The following is an 18,135-nucleotide window of genomic DNA, read 5'->3' on the forward strand; positions in this document are numbered from 1 at the left end:
CCTCAAGCACTGCGATGCAGTGCCTGAGACCTCTGCGCCACTTGTGTGGCCCTAAGAAATACATTTTAATCCCACTTTGTAACAGAACAAAATCTGGGAAAAATCTATGGGTGTATTTCCTTTGGGGTACCTCAAACTGTCATGGTTACCAGCTGAGAAACTTTTGAGTTGATTTTACTCTTACTTCAGAGTTTGTCTGAGCAGTGTTTTAACATCATCGGAAAAACCTACTCAGAACTAGGAGGTTTTTTGTCTTAAAACAGGTTTTACCAGGCTTCCCAGGACCGTTTTTGAGATGCTTTTTGGATACGGTCCCTGGTGGTTTCTATTTTTCTGGAAGTTTGATGTTTCGCGAGCCAATGCTAAATAGCGTTTGCGCAATGACTGGAAGTGAACAGGTATGGTAGCGTATGTTTTGGTTAAGTAGAAAAACAGCTTAATTACCAGAATCTTGCAGTATCCCTTTAAACTTTGTCTGGAGGGTAAGCCAGTGTGTGACGCTTGTCCTGCTAGTCTAGACCCGTCTGGTTTTCACCATAAAGATATAAGCCTAAAGCCTTCCAGGCTCACAAGGCCTAGATTCACCCTTTTCATCATTCTAGACTCAATGACCACTTTTCACACCCTTTTATCATACTTTATCATACATCGCGTTGCCTTGTCACTGTCCCCTGACACACATTATATCACTTCACAAAGTTAGCCAACATAGCTCATGAGTTCCTAGGAGCGTTGTTTATATGGCCGAAATGAAATTAATTTGGAGAATCGCCAATGCGTAGACTGCGCTGTTCCCAGCTCTGAGCACCGATGTGCTTACTAACCCATCGACTGGCTGCTCAACAGTGAAAATATCCTTTATCTGGGTCATCAAACAGACTCTGCCTCTCCCTCCTCCCGCCCTGGCCTCCTGATTTGAAAATGTTGCAGAATTCTGACCCCTTGAAATAGTGCTAGCCCAAGCTCTCACACATTATCGGCCGGCAGCTTTACATATTCCTGTTGATGTAGCCGCTTGAAGGTGAAGGCAAGGGCACCACATCTTAATGCATGCATTGTAGTGCAATGTGTTCTGGGCTGCCTCTGTCTATTCCTCCTTGCACTGTTTTTTCTCCCAGAGTGCAAGTGGACACCCCCCCAGCACTGTCATCTATTAGGAGCATAACATAAAACTGCCTCGCAACACGTGCCTATCCCGATGATTAGATTATCATTGATTCTCTCATAAACTGTGGCTGGCTTGATCGATACTGTCTGTGCATTTGTGTGTGTTCCACATCCATACCATACAGGTTAAATTGAACTCGGTAGTAGAGGGTCAAGACTGTACTCTGAGGATTAGCCAAATCCTGCCGTTGTAGATGAGACTCGGTGTGTGTGTGTGTGTTTCACCCCAGGGCTAACGTCAACACTAAATCTCTGTGTTCACAGCCCCAGATTAGAGGTGGAGTTGGTTTGCCCCGAGAGGCTGCAGCATCTGTCTCCCATTTACTCTGGAGATCTGCATCACAGGCCTGAAACCTCGCAGTGATTAATCTGAGGCTCCTGATAGGCCCTCTTAACACCGTTCATCTATAGTGTATATCCACTAGGGAGAGCCAGAGTAGCTTACCAAACAAGAGGATCCTTGTGTAGTGCATATTCACCAGGGGGAGCCAGAGTAGCTTACCAAACAAGAGGAGCCTTGTGTAGTGTATATCCGCTAGGGGGAGCCAGAGTAGTTTACCAAACAAGAGGAGCGTTGTGTAGTGTATATCCACTAGGGGGAGCCAGAGTAGTTTACCAAACAAGAGGAGCGTTGTGTAGTGTATATCCACTAGGGGGAGCCAGAGTAGTTTACCAAGGAAGAGGAGCCTTGTGTAGTGTATATCCACTAGGGGGAACCAGAGTATCTTTCCAAGGAAGAGGAGCCTTGTGTAGTGTATATCCACTAGGGGGAGCCAGAGTAGTTTACCAAGGAAGAGGAGCCTTGTGTAGTGTATATCCACTAGGGGGAACCAGAGTATCTTTCCAAGGAAGAGGAGCCTTGTGTAGTGTATATCCACTAGGGGGAGCCAGAGTAGTTTACCAAGGAAGAGGAGCCTTGTGTAGTGTATATCCACTAGGGGGAACCAGAGTATCTTTCCAAGGAAGAGGAGCCTTGTGTAGTGTATATCCACTAGGGGGAACCAGAGTATCTTTCCAAGGAAGAGGAGCGTTGTGTAGTGTTTATCCACTAGGGATGCAACGGCACACAGTTGGTTGTCGAACCGTTCTGTACGCCCCCTACTGTTCAATACGCACACATGAACCGCGAAATTACGTTATGCCTGTCATTTTCCAATATTTTCCAAAACTTGCTTATTGTGCTGCAGACTACACCCACATTGTACATTTAGATCCACAGAACCAGACGCGCAGCTTGTGAACAGGCAAGGCAGACAACTGCTTGGGACCCCAGGCTGTTAGGGGGCTCCTGAGGGCTGACAAACTTTACTCCACAGCAATGTCTCCAAATGTGGAAACCGCAGTGACCGCAACCCCTCCCCCTTACACAACCAATGGACGATCTCAGTAGGAAACCTCCCTAAAGGGGCCCCATGAAGGGGGGGTAAACTAAAAACAAATATTCTCTCAGCTCCAATGTGACAATGGCGAGTGCTAGCGAGACAGAGTGAAGCAAATTTGAAGAGGTGGAATCCGCTATGTGGAAACATTTTGGATTCAGTGTTCAATACGATGAAGACCGTAAACAAAGTACAGTCTGCACACATTTCTTTGACAGTGTTGGCTACTCGAGTGGAAACACTTCTAACATGTCATTTACGTCGCCATCACCCTTGCAGGTGGAGCTGGAGCAAGGAGAGTCCACTCGTTAGTGAAAACACAACAATCTCTCGCTGCTGCCTTCCAACAACAATTTGCGACAAATTCAGAAAAACATAAAGAAATAACGAAAGCAGTGGGAGTGTTCATAGCTAAATATTTGCAGCCCTATTCGGTGGTTACTGACTCAGGATTTCATCACCTGATGAAACAAATTGGACCGCGTTACAATGTTCCCTCCTGCACGCATTTCAGCAGCAAAGTAATTCCCAAATTCTGAAACATCAGGGAGAGAAATTGAAAATGAATTGACACAGACACCCTATCTAGCTCTCTCCAAGGATAGTTGGACCTCCAGAGCAACTCAAAGTTTCCTCACTGTGATGGTTCACTATGTAACGGAAGCTACCTCACTGTGATGGTTCACTATGTACTGGAAGCTACCTCACTGTGATGGTTCACCATGTACTGGTCTGGGAGATGAAGAGCTGCGTGTTGCAATCTCTTCCCCTGTATGAGAGTCATACAAGAGCACACTTACCCCTAGAATGAATGAATGCTGTGACTGAGTGGAAGTTAGAGAGGCCAAATATCACTATCCCTGCCACTACAGATAACGCACAAAACATTTAACGCCATCCGTGAATCTGATGGGTTTGGGCCCCACATTGGATGTTTTGCACACATTCTGAACCTCGCAGGCAAGAGGACAGTCTCTCAAGGCAGTGTCCCACCTCCTGGGGAATGTCAGAAAAGTGGGGCCTTTTTTTTCACAAAAGCACCAGTGCTCACCAAGTTGTGACGGTCAAGCAAGAGATGCTAGATACAGTTGAAGTCGAAAGTTTACATACACTTAGGTTGGAGTCATTAAAACTTGTTTTTCAAACACTTCACACAAGTCATTTTTACAACAATTGTTTACAGACAGATTATTTCACTTATAATTCACTGTATCACAATTCCAGTGGGTCAGACGTTTACATACACTAAGTTGACTGTGCCTTTTTATACAGCTTGAAAAATTCCAGAAAATGATGTCATGGCTTTAAAAGCTTCTGATAGGCTAATTGACATCATTTTAGTCAATTGGAGGTGTACCTGTGGATGTATTTCAAGGCCTACCTTCAAACTCAGTGCCTCTTTGCTTGAAAATCAAAATAAATCAGCCAAGACTTCAGAAAAAAAATTGTATACCTCCACAAGTCTGGTTCATCCTTAGGAACAATTTCCAAATGTCTGAAGGTACCACGTTCATCTGTTCAAACAATAGTAAGTATTACCACCATGGGACCACGCAGCCGTCATACCTATCAGGTAGGAGACGCGTTCTGTCTCCTAGAGATGAACGTACTTTGATGCGTAAAGTGCAAATCAATCCCAGAACAGCAGCAGAGGACCTTGTGAATATGCCAGAGGAAACAGGTACAAAAGTATCTATATCCACAGTAAAACGAGTCCTAAATCGACTTAACCTGAAAGGCCACTCAGCAAGGATGAAGCCACTGCTCCAAAACCGCCATAAAAAAGCCGGACTACGGTTTGCAACTGCACATGGGGGCAGAGATTGTACTTTTTGGAGAAATGTCCTCTGGTCTGATGAAACTGTTTGGCCATAATAACCATCGTTACGTTTGGAGGAGAAAGGGGTAGGTTTGCAAGCCGGAGAACACCATCCCAACCTTGAAGCACGGGGGTGGCAGCATTGTGTTGTGGGGGTGCTTTGCTGCAGGAGGGACTGGTGCACTTCACAAACTAGATGGCATCATGAGGGAGGAAAATGATGTGGATATATTGTAGCAACATCTGAAGACATCAGTCAGGAAGTAAACTTCTTGACGCTATCCATCCCTTAAGCAGGATAATTGTCATCAGCAACCGCTGAATAGCATAGCGCCACAGTCAAATATTCATATTCATGAAATCACAAGTGCAATATTGCAAAACACAGCTTAGCCTTTTGTTAATCCACCTGTCGTCTCAGATTTTGAAATTATGCTTTACAGCGAAAGCAATCCAAGCGTTTGTGTAAGTTTATCGATCGCATGACAAAACATTAAGTACACTTAGTATCAGGTAGCTTGGTCACAAAAATCAGAAAAGCAATCAAATTAATCGTTTACCTTTGATGATCTTCAGATGTTTTCACTCACGAGACTCCCAGTTACACAACAAATGTTCCTTTTGTTCCATAAAGATTATTTTTATATCCAAAATACTTCAGTTTGTTTGTCGCGTTATGTTCAGAAATCCACAGGAAAGAGCGGTCACGACAACGCAGAAAAAAATTCAAAATAATATCCATAATGTCCACAGAAACATGTCAAACGTTTTTTTATAATCAATCCTCAGGTTGTTTTAAAAATATATATTTGATAATATATCAACCGGGAGTGTAGGTTTTTCAATAGGACAGGGAGAAACAATGGCCGCTTTACTCTGTTGCGCAAAACTCACTCTGAGAGCCCCCACCTAACCACTTACGCAATGTGATCTTTCTCGCTCATATTCAAAATAAAAGCCTGAAACTATGTCTAAAGACTGTTGACACCTTAGGGAAGCCATATAAAAGGGAATCTGGTTGATATCCCTTTAAATGGAGGATAGGCATGCATAGGAATAGAGAGGTTTCAAAATAAGAGGCACTTCCTGATTGGATTTTCCTCAGGTTTTCGCCCTGCAATATCAGTTCTGTTATACTCACAGGCAATATTTTGACAGTTTTGGAAACTTTAGAGTGTTTTCTATCCTAATCTGACAATTATATGCATATTCTAGTTTCTGGGGCTGAGAAATAGGCAGTTTCAAATGGGTACGTTTTTTTTGCCAAAAACGAAAATACTGCCCCCTACACGCAAAAGGTTAAAGATTGGTCGCAAATTGGTCTTCCAAATAAACAATGAGCCCAAACATACGCCCAAAGTTGTGGCAAAATGGCTTAAGGACAACAATGTCAAGGTATTGGAGTGGCCATCACAAAGCTCTGACATCAATCCTATAGAACATTTGTGGGCAGAACTGAAAAAGTGTGTGCACGCAAGGAGGCCTACAAACCTGACTCGGTTACACCAGCTCTGTCAGGAGGAATGGTCCAAAATTCACCCAATTTAATGTGGGAAGCTTGTGGAAGGCTCCCCGAAATGTTTGACCCAAGTTAAACAATTTAAAGGCAATGCTACCAAATACTAATTGAGTGTATGTAAACCTCTGACCCACTGGGAATGTGATGAAATAAATAAAAGCTGAAATAAATCACTCTTTACTATTATTCTTATTATTTCACATTCTTAAAATAAAGTGGTGATCCTAACTGACCTAAGACAGGGAATTTTTACTCTGATTAAATGTCAGGAATTGTGAAAAACTGAGTTTAAATGTATTTGGCTAAGGTGTATGTAAACTTCTGACTTCAACTGTATATCAAAGCACAAATGAATCCATGATGTCACAACCTGTTGGAATACCATACATGACATGCTGGAATGTTTTGTGGAACAGCAACCGGCCATCTACCCTGCTGTATTGGACAAGGCTGTGAAGAAGTCGGTCAAAGACATAGCCATGCTGACTGACGGTGAACTGAAGCTGGCAGAAGAACGCATTCAGCTACTCAATCCCCCTGAAAACAATGACGGGTCTCATGAGCAGTGAAACAAGTCCCACCTCATCAATGATTCCCCCTCTAAAGACAATGATTCTCAACTCCATGGCACCAGGTCCTGAGGACAGTGCAACCATCAGGGAGGCTAAGGCAGCCATCACTCAGGACTTGGAGAGAAGATACACAGACCCAGATCTTCTAGACTACCTTCACAGAGCTACAGCCCTTGCTGCTGTGACAGAGACTACAAGGATCTAAACAAAGAAATTGTGGTGCATGAACATCAGGTATTTGATCTTTTTTTAAATGATTTTTTCATATTGTTTTTTGTTTTTATCATGTGCATTGTGATGAGATGTGTGTCACTTACACTTAATAATATGTTTGCCATTTTTCTTGCAATTTCAAGCAGAGCAAGCAGGGCTATCCACAGAGGAAGAAAATCCATCCTCATTATCCCCTCCACAAAAGAAGACTCCCATGTCAGAGTTATTTGGGGAGCATTTCAGAGGAGCAGACCAAGCCCTTTTCTACAATTATTGAGGAGGTCCCCACATACAAGGCAGAAGAATGCCTTCATGTGGATGCTGATCCTTTTGTGTGGTGGAAAACAAACCAGTCCAAGTTCCCCCATGTTGCAAAACTTTCACCATGTTGCAAAGCCTCCGTGTCCCGGAATCTCTCTTGCAAGTGAGTTCTCCACCGCAGGGGACATTGTCAGTGCAAGCCGTTCTCGTCTTGCTTCAGAGAATGTTGACATGCTTATATTTTTACAGAAGAACCTCAACATGAAGGAATAGATATCTCATATGGGGTGCCAACTTGATGTTGCACTTTATTTTTACATTTAATATTGCCTATTCAAATATGTACCCTGTTTATTTAAAATAGACAAGGCAAAGCACCTACCGGTTGTCAAAGTTAAGAAGCACTTTTAATTTGAATGTCTTTCTCCCCTTGATTTCATCCAGTAGAGACAGAATCCAGGCCGAGTCAGTCATGCTGCCATTTTTCTGAATGTTAAGTTTGATTTGTCTTTAGGCAAAATAAAGAGTTCATTGTTTTAACCTCTTGCAGCTCCCCCCTACTTTGTGCAATTTCAGCCTGAAGACATACCCAAATCTAACAGCCTGTAGCTCAGGCACAGAACCAAGGATATGCATATTCTTGGTACCATTTGAAAGAAAACACTCGGAGGTTTGTGTAAATGTGAATTGAATGTAGGAGAACACACAATAGATCTGGTTTAGATAAAACAATGAAAACATTTTATTTTTATTTTTGTATCATCATCTTTAAAATGAACAAGACAAAACAAACATTCAGATAGGATGATGGGGACAATTTCAGTGAAAAATATAAGACGGCAACAGTACTTGTGCAAAGTTTCAGAATAATAACTTCCAAAAGGAGTGTGCTACATGACATTTATCATGAAGTCACCCAGGTGTCCCACACAAGTAGCCCAAATGTACCCAAGTGGCCAAATTGGTGAAGGTAAACATTTTGAAACAAATAACTATATACAAAATACCAAAATGGTATTCTAACACACCCCCCCCCAAAAATTGAGGAAATTTATTTTTTATTTTTTTGAAAATAAATAATATTATTGATAAAAAAATATGGAGAAGAAAAAAATATATACATTTACAAAATAACATGGGTAACTATTTACACACTTTCAATATTTGGAAGACACTCAGTCCTCTATCAAATCAAATCAATTTATATAGCCCCAGCCTAAAACCGCAAACAGCAAGCAATGCAGGTGTAGAAGCATGGTGGCTAGGAAAAACTCCCTAGAAAGGCAAAAACCTAGGAAGAAACCTAGAGAGGAACCAGGCTATGAGGGGTGGCCAGTCCTCTTCTGGCTGTGCCAGGTGGAGATCACAGTGGTTGTAGAGGGTGCAACAGGACAGCACCTCAAGAGTAAAAATGAACAATTTAGGGTTCCATAGCCGAAGGCAGAACAGTTGAAACTGGAACAGCGGCAAGTCCAGGTGGATTGGGGACAGCAAGGAGTCATCATGCCAGGTAGTCCTGACGCATGGTCCTAGGGCTCAGGTCCTCCGAGAGAGAGAGAAAGAGAGAGTTAGAGAGAGCATACTTAAATTCACACAGGACACCGGATAAGACTCCCATTCGGAGTCAGTGTCACTGTGAAAGAAAATGTTCAGTTAGAGTAGTTTCACATATGAGCCCTGTATCAACAGGTATAATAAACATATATATACATACATACATACATACATACATACATATATACATACATACATACATATATACAGAGTTGAAAGTTGAAGATATTAGATAGAATATATTATTATTACCTGCTAGATCTACTGTCTCTTTTATATTATGACATTTCAGCTAGATTTATTATATTACAACAGACCAGCTGTATCTACTGTCTCCATTTCACTTTGGCCATTGATGTGGTCCTGCCCTCTCCTCAACAGCCTCAAATAGGCTATTTCATGTGGGTTGGGGTGGGGCGGCAGACACACGCATCTCACATTTCATGACATTACATGTTTATATATTCCTTCTAAATAAAAAATAAAAAAATAAAAAATATTCTATATTATTAATTTCAAACAAGGGCATTAACATGATAAGAACTTACCAGTCCAAAACGATGTCCTCTCCCGTTCAAAAAAAATATTCCTCCGCAATCGCTAAATGAAGCGTCCTACAACAATGTCTGTCTCACCTTCCCAATCAATTTATTCTAAAATTGTGTGTACATCTGTATATCTAGAATTAGATTTAGCTTTCCCTGACTTAGTCGCCATAATGATTGATATATAAAACAGCTGAATCTGCGCATTCACCAAACAATGCAGTGCGTAATATGCGTAGCTTCTTACGGTATGAAACTTCAATAGCGAATGACTCACTTTACGCTGGAGCTTACTACACGGGTTGGTCTTGCAACACATAAACATGGCGTATTTCCGTTTTGCTCAGCTCATTGGCTATATACCCAGCTAGATTAAGACGATCAGTGGTCATTGGGTTAAAAGACAGTCAATCAACGAAACAGCGGGCAAATCATTGGTGCACAATGATGTCATGACTTGTCTTCAAATTGGTTTCTTTCAGTCAATACGTCCCGCGAAATGGCCCATCACGTTTGATTGTGTTACAAACAAACCAGTTGATTGCAGTGAAGCCAAACATGACTGGAAAAGTCACGTTCTGTGTGGGTTATTTACCTGGAATGTGTCATCGAAAATGGAATGAGACGGAATTCACGACACAAGCGGTTCACAAAATGTTTCGTGTTAGGATATAAAAACGGATTGTATCAAACAAAATATCATTCATTGTGTAACAATGAGCATTGGAATTGCAAACAGACGAAGATCGTCAAAGGTAAATAATTTATTTTAATGCAGTTTGTGATTATGTTACGCCTGTGCGTAACATAATTGTATGGGGTTCTATGCTCAGATAATCGCATCGTATCCTTTCGCAGTAAATCCTTTTTTAAAATCTGACAACGCAGTTGGATTAGCAAGATTCTATGCTTTCGATACACGTGGGACACTTGTATTTTTATGAATGTGTAATATGACTATTTATGTAGCGACCGCTAGCGGGCTGAATTTCAGCCCGCTAGCGGGTTCCGTGTGCAGAGAGGTTAACGGTTTCAGTGACTTTATTAGCTGTGTTTGCTGATGCGTATATGGTTGAATCAACAGCATACATGGACACATCCTTTGTTTAATGGCAGGTCATTGGTAAAAATAGAAAAGAGTAGAAGGCCTAGAGAGCTGCCCTGCGGTACACCACACTTTACATGTTTGACATTAGAGAAGCTTCCATTAAAGAAAACCATGAGTTCTATTATATATATAGCTCTGAATCCACAATATGGCAGAGGTTGAAAAGCCATAACAAAAGTTTTCAACAACAGGTTATGGTCAATAATTTCAAAAGGCTGCAATGAAATCTAACAGTACAGCTCCCAGAATCTTCTTATTATAGTAGTATGACGGTTGTTAAAAGTGGAATTTAAATATTACCATTATATCAACACACTCGTCACTCCCATTCAATATTTAAACATGTTAACCCTCGCAAGACTGCCGGCCCAGACGGCATCCCTTGCCGCGTCCTCAGAGCATGGACAGACCAGCTGGCTGCTGTGGTTACGGGCATATTCAATCTCTCCCTATCCCATTCTGCTGTCCCCACATGCTTCAAGATGGCCACCATTGTTCCTGTAGCCTTGGCGGCAAAGGTAACTGAACTTAATGACTACCGCCCCTTAGCACCTTTGTCATCATGAAGTGCTTTGAGAAGCCAGTTAAAGATCATATCACCTCTAAGTTACCTGACACCCTAGACCCACTTCATTTTGCTTACTGCCCCAATTTATCCACAGACGATGCAATCGCCATCACTCTACCCTATCCCATCTGGACAAGAGGAATACCTATGTAAGAATGCTGTTCATTGACTACAGCTCAGCATTCAACACCATAGTACCATTCAAGCTCATCATTAAGCTCGAGGCCCTGGTTCTGAACCCCATCCTGGGCAACTGGACTTCCTGACAGGAATTCACCAGGTGGTGAAGAAACGTCACCTCCACTCCACTAATCTGCACCACACAAGGGTGCGTGCTCAGCCCCCTCCTGTCCTTCCTGTTCACCCATAACTGCATGACCAAGCACGCCTCCAACTCAACACAACAGTAGTGGGCTTGATTACCAACGATGACGAGACAGCCTACAGGGAGGTGATGAGAGCTCTGGGAGTGTGGTGCCTTGAAAACAACCTCTCAATCAAAGTCCACAGAACAAAGGTGATGATTGTGGACTTCAGGAAACAGCAGAGGGTGCACCCCCCTATCTACATCGACGGGACCGCAGTGGAGAAGGTGGAGAGCTTCAAGTTCCTGGGCGTACACATCACTGACAAACTGAAATGGACCACCCACACAGACAGTGTGGTGATTTTTTTTATTTTACCTTTATTTAACTAGGCAAGTCAGTCAAGAACAAATTCTTATTTTCAATGACGGCCTAGGAACAGTGGGTTAACTGCCTGTTCAGGGGCAGAACGACAGATTTGTACCTTGTCAGCTCAGGGATTTGAACTTGCAACCTTCCGGTTACTAGCCCACAGTCGATGCGACAGCTGGCGGTGAGAACTGCTTCAAAATAAACAAACATTGCGTAAAAACGTATTTACATGCAACAGAAATTATGAATAAACAAATGTATTAGAAAACAAAGATATGTATTGTTAAAAAGGATTCTAAACTGATAGCTAGCTAGCTGGAGTGGGCAAGTAAGCAGGTTCTACTGTTGGACATACAGTGCGTGCTGATGGCTCAACATGCAGGCTGTTTTGTACTGTGATTGGTCAACAACGACGGCACCACTTCAAAAATAGAGTAGAATCCTATTTTCTCCACCTAGTCTGAGCGGCTTCCACAGGCACAGCAGAGCACTCCACTTGGATAGAATTACACCCCCCGCCTAAGTTGAATTGAAAATGAATGTGCCACCCCATCCGCACTGTCTGTCAGCTCCTTCAGTGCCTCTAAATGTTTCAACAGTTTCTCTGCACACTGTGGCTGGGTGAGTGAGAGAGAGCCTAAAGGCACGTCTTGTGGAGAGAAGGAAGAAAGTCAGAGAGAACTTACATCCATAGAGAGGGATATTAGCTTTGAGTGGACTCAGACATTGGGACATTGCCTCAACTAGATTTGGGGATGGCAGGAAGAGAGGTTTAGTAGCTTGTCCACAGTGTACAGTACGTAATACATGTACAGAGCGGCAGGTAGCCTAACGGTTACAGCGTTGGGCCAGTAACCGAAAGGTCACTGGATGGAATACGAGTAAACAAGTTGAAAATTTGGTTGATGTGTCCTTGAGCAAGGCACTTAACCCTAATTTGCTCTAGGGGCACTTTACCATTTCCTACATTGTAGAACAATAGTGAAGACATAAAAACTATGAAATAACACATGTGGATTCATGTAGTAACCAAGAAAAGTGTTAAATCAAAATATATTTCAGATTCTTCAAATAGCCACCCTTTGCCTGGATGACAACTTCGCACACTCTTGGCATTTTCTCAACCAGCCTCCTGGAATGCATTTCAATTAACATGTGTACCTTCTTAAAAGTTCATTTGTGGAATTGATTTCATTCTTAATGCATTTGAGCCATTCAGTTGTGTTGTGACAAGGTAGGGGGGATACAGAAGATGGACTTTTACCAAATAGGTCTATATTATGGCAAGAACAGCTCAAATAAGCAGAGAAACAACAGTCCATCATTACTTTAAGACATGGAGTTCAGTCAATCAGGTACATTCCAAGAACTTTGAAAGTTTTTTCAAGTTCAGCTGCAAAACCATCAAGCGCTATGATGAAACTGGCTCTCATGAGGACCGCCACAGGAAAAAAAGACCCATAGTTACTTCTGCTGCAGAAGATAATTTCATTAGTTACCAGTCTCAGAAATTGCAGCCCAACTAAATCCTTCACAGAGATCAAGTAACAGACACATCTCAAAATCAACTCTCAGAGGAGACTGAATCAGGCCCTCATGGTCAAATTTCTGCAAAGAAACCACTACTAAAGGGCACCAATAATAGAGACTTGCTTAGGCCAAGAAACATGTGGAAAATGGTGAAAATGAAGAAAAAACCCTTTTTAAACATATTTCTGCAACACTATTGCAGAAAGGCTGAACAGTGTGAGGTCTGCCTACTAAGTTATTTAGAATGTGAATTTGACTGAGAGCAAGACAGACCGACCGTGAGAGATACACAGAGGGCATACCGGGGAGAAATCACAGTGTGTATTTTTACTAAGGCCCAGTGTACTGTGTGCACTCCTCCAGAAGGGTACCAAAGAACGCACTCTAAACTATTCAGACGGTGACTTTGATCTCTCTGTCATTCTTCAGTTCCTGAATCAGTGTTGTAAAATAGCAGCTCTGCAAAGCGCAACAACCCATTATATAAGGCTGCATTAGTACCCGGGCGGACTTAATAGTACAGGGCAAAGCATGCTGCCTGTTGGGGACAGGGGTCCTTGGTATACCTCGAGGGGCCATCGTTGAGCCGATATACGGCCGCCATAAACAGTGAACAGCACACAAGGTACTTAGTGATCCAGAATGCACAGATTTTCTGTAGTTTCCTAAGGCATCAACTGGCACGGTGCTCTGCTGATGAACACATGACCACAGCAGATGACACTGGCTGTGTCCCAAATGGCACCCTATCCTCTACATCGCGCATCACTTTTAACCAGAGACCCCATGGGCCCTGGTCAAAGTAGTGCACTATATTAGGCAGTAGGGTGCAATTGGGGAAGCAACCAATGTGTGAGTAGTGAGGAAGTGTATTTTTTTTTGAAAAGCTCTACCTGGGCCTGTGCATGTCTGATTTCCTAATAGCATCCCTCGATGTGTGTTTTCAGTAAACTACCAAGTGAATTCACTGGTATGTTGCAGCAACCTTAGAGAGTATTCTCTGAGAAGAAAAACGAGGAAGACAGCTGTGAAGTAGGGCACAGGGCTGTACAGGGAGGGGTGTAGAGGAAGACGAGAGGAAGGCAGCTGTGGAACAGGGCACAGAGCTGTGGGAGGGAAAGGAAGGCAGCTGTGGGAGGGAGAGGAAGACAGCTGTGGAGTAGGGCACAGGGCTGTACAGGGAGGGGTGTAGAGGAAGACGAGAGGAAGGCAGCTGTGGAACAGGGCACAGAGCTGTGGGAGAGAGAGGAAGGCAGCTGTGGAGCAGGGCACAGGGCTGTACAGGGAGGGGTGTAGAGGAAGACAGCTGTGGAACAGGGAACAGGGCTGTACAGGGAGGGGTGTAGAGGAAGACGAGAGGAAGGCAGCTGTGGAGTAGGGCACAGGGCTGTACAGGGAGGGGTGTAGAGGAAGACGAGAGGAAGGCAGCTGTGGAACAGGGCACAGAGCTGTGGGAGGGAGAGGAAGGCAGCTGTGGAGCAGGGCACAGGGCTGGACGGGGAATTGGAGGGTGAGAATAGGAGAGCAGCAGCTGTTTCAGCCATGGCTCATGCCTCATATGCAGCCAGCTGACTGGAAGCCACCTTGAGGGCCTCTCTCTTGCAGAGTTAGTGGAACCACAGTGACATGGCTAGATGGGATACATCTTATGTCAAAAGGTTGCATGTCAGAGAGAATTTTAGCATTTTATCTAACTCACCCTTTTCATTACCTTAACCTCATTCTCCTAACCTGCTACATTAATTCTCCTAAACTTCTGAAAAAGTATATTCTGATGGTAGCTGTATACTATCTACTCAAAAGCCAGAGCAAGACAGAGGGAGAAACACAGATAACCTTCCTCTTCTAGGACTCCTCATTAATAGCAGTCAGATAGCTTAGTTAGCTTGCTACTCACCCGGTATGAGGTTCCAAAATGTAAAAAATATATATATACTTCAATCAGCTTCAAAACATATTTCGGGTTATGAAAGTTGATAACAAAATGGCATGTTCGGTGTTAAGTTTTATTTTTGTAAGCATGTCCATGCCAATCGCGCGCTGTACGAGTAGCTAGATCCCCCTGTGTGCACGATCAAGGCTGCATTGTTGAAGGCTTGGCAAACCACTGAGGCATTCTGGGAGTAGGAGATGCTGAACCTTGGACACACTGTAGGTGAAGTGCTACACCTGGTGGCCATAAAGGGTAGACTGTATACTGAGGAGTTGGGAAAAAAAGTATTACTTTGACTTGGCAAGCCAGTTTAAGAAGAGATTGTTATTTACAATGTCGGCCTACACCGGTCAAACCCGGGGAAATTGTGCACCGCTCTATGGGACTCCCATTCACGGCGGGATTCGAACCAGGGTGACTGTAGAGACAACTACAGCACTGCGATGCCTTAGACCGCTGCGCCACTCGGGAGTTGTATACGGTGTCTGATACTAGTGTAGGACAAGCCAACACGATGTACTTAATGTACACGAAAAATAAAAGATTACATCCATAAACAGTCGATGTCATTATTTAAACATTTAAAGGGGCAGTCTGCAGTTCAAACAATAACAAAGCAGAATATCTCGCCACTGATTTGGGGATGAGGTGGAGAAATGTAACAACTCTTCGAGTCATAGACAGAGAGCTCTGGATGCAAGGACTGATCATCCATCAATATTACAGTTTTAACCATGTTTCGAGGCTATACAGTGTTTGTTTACAATTACATTATTTATCAAAAAAGGAGTAAAACACCCTTAGGCCTATATTTTGGAGCCTGATGGGGTATGACAGTTGAACTAAGCTCAAGTTTAGTCTAAGTTGTATTCTTCAAGAATCAATGGGCATACATCATGAATTTAAAAGTACAAAAATGAATGTTGCAATCACAGATTTCCCCTTTAAATTATGTGAACTAAGGGGTATGTAGCAGGGGCATCATTTTTATTTGTCAAACGGTGGTCAAGCATCGATCACAATTTCAACAGAATATCCTCGATATTTATTGGAAAGGAGCATGAAGCTCATCACCTTGCACTTTCACCACCCTATGAAGTTCATCATAACTTATTTCACATGTAGCCTAATAAACTGCTTGGTTTCCCGAGTCATAGTGGGAGGACCCTCCATATCATCGCGTGACTCCAAGTTTACTTTGATATGATGGCTATAATATCAATATTTCCCATAAATACATTTCCCTGCCATTTATTGCATAATACATTTTACCCCAAAAAGATCCCGCCGTGTCCAACGAACAAATGATCTGCCGGTAATTACAAAATTGTAAGGAAACTTCCTGTATCCATCACAGCTGTCATGATTTGTTTATACAGTATGACTTAACTCGCATAAAAACTGTGAATGAAAATGTGGTATGGAGCGATTTCAGTTCCAACAGAAATTCTATTTGAATTTGATAATTTTACATTTGTATTAGGATATTGAATTTGAATATAACATTTTTTTTTATGTTTAATGCAACATTTTTATCATTGAATTCATAAATTGAATGTGTATTTCATGATTTGAAACGGAATTGAATATTAGATACTACTGCATTGTTGGTGATAAGAACACAAGCATTTCGCTACATCCCTAATAACATCTGGTAAATATGTGTATGTGACCAATAACATTTTATTTGATCTAAAATTCAGAGAAAACATCCTGATACTTCCCCAGCAGTAGAGGGTATATGCCAAACACATATTTCTAATTAGGCAAGTCAGTTAAGAACACATTCTTATTTATAATGACGGCCTACACCAGCCAAACCCATACCGCCCTACGGACCTCTCAATCACAGCTGGTTGAGATACAGCCTGGACTTGAACCAGAGTGGCTGTAGTGACACCTCAACACTGAACTGCAGTGCCATAAACCACTGGGGCACTCGGGAGCCCACAAAGTAATGCAGTGGAGGTATACTCCGTATCAATTAATAAGACTGATGGAACAGATCAGAAGGTGCTCTGATTTTACCCAGATGTCAAAAGTGGTCTTCTGATGTGGTTTAAGCATTGTTATGGACTTAGAACGTGTAATTGAGTTGTTTTTCTATTTTAAAAAGTGTGACTTTGAGAGCGAAAACCTTAATGAAAAAAATCTGACTAATTTGACAGCCTCCTGTATCTGTTTCAATAGTAAGCATACTATTAGCCTACTTGCAAAGTACAGTTTGGCTTGGCCTGACTATGAAAGACAATATGGGATTTATACTTTTAGGTCATTCAGAGTGTATGTCACTGTTTCTCAAATAATTTTTCACACAGGGCATCTTTCCTTCGCTTGGTGGGCCGTTTAGGAACTTTTTGGCAAAATTAGAGTATACCCACTTCATGGCTGTTTGCCAGCCACTGTTTCCCCCGCCCTCCCTTCTGAAAATATGACAATAACTCTATCCTTCTGATTCCTGCTTATAAGCAAAAACACAAACAGAAAGTACCAGTGATGCGCTCATTACAGAAGTGCTCCGATGAAGCGGATGCTAAGCTACAGGACTGTTTCGCCAGCACCGACTGGAATAAGTTCCAAGATTCATCCGATAACATTGAGGAATTTAACACAATAGTCACCGGCTTCATTAATCGAAGGCACCGTCCCCACAGTGACCGTACATAGAGTACCAGTCAAAAGTTTGGACACACCTACTCGTTCAAGGGTTTTTCTATCTTTTAAAATATTTTCTACATTATAGAATAATAGTAAAGAAATAAAAACTATGCAATAACACATACGGAATCATGTAGTAACCAAAAAAAGTGTTAATCAACTCAAACTATATTTTAGATGGTAGATTCTTCAAAGTAGCCACCCTTTGCCTTAATGACAGCTTTGCACACGCTTGGCATTCTCTCAACCAGCTTAATCTGGAATGATTTCCCAACTGTCTTGAAGGAATTCCCACAAATGCTGAGCACTTTCTTGGTTGCTTTTCCTTCACTCTGCGGTCCAACTCATCCCAAATCATCTCAATTGGGTTGAGGTCAGGTGATTGTGGAAGCCAGGTCATCTGATGCAGCACTTCATCACTCTCCTTCTTGGTCAAATAGCCCATACACAGCCTGGAGGTGTGTTGGTGTCGCATGCTTACGGTAATAGATCCAACTTATTCTAAAATATTGTTGGAGTGAAATGTACAGTACCAGTCAAGGTAGGACACACCTTCTCATTCCAGGGTTTTTCTTTATTTTTACTATTTATACATTGTAGAAAAGTAGTGAAGACATCAAAACTATGAAATA

At 42.4% G+C, this 18,135-nt stretch overlaps 1 protein-coding gene across 1 annotated transcript in view; it reads right to left on the bottom strand.

Moving 5' to 3' along the window:
- Nucleotides 1-15,000, bottom strand: part of LOC109866359 (exostosin-like 3) — a 35,672-nt gene extending 20,672 nt beyond the window's left edge. The window contains exon 1 of the mRNA XM_020455002.2: nt 14,810-15,000. The gene's annotated coding sequence lies outside the window, so the exon portion shown is untranslated. The remainder of the gene's footprint in view (nt 1-14,809) is intronic.
- Nucleotides 15,001-18,135: the final 3,135 nt, after the last annotated feature.

Source organism: Oncorhynchus kisutch, linkage group LG21, assembly GCF_002021735.2.
Source record: "Oncorhynchus kisutch isolate 150728-3 linkage group LG21, Okis_V2, whole genome shotgun sequence".
Classification (NCBI taxonomy): Eukaryota; Metazoa; Chordata; class Actinopteri; order Salmoniformes; family Salmonidae; genus Oncorhynchus; species Oncorhynchus kisutch.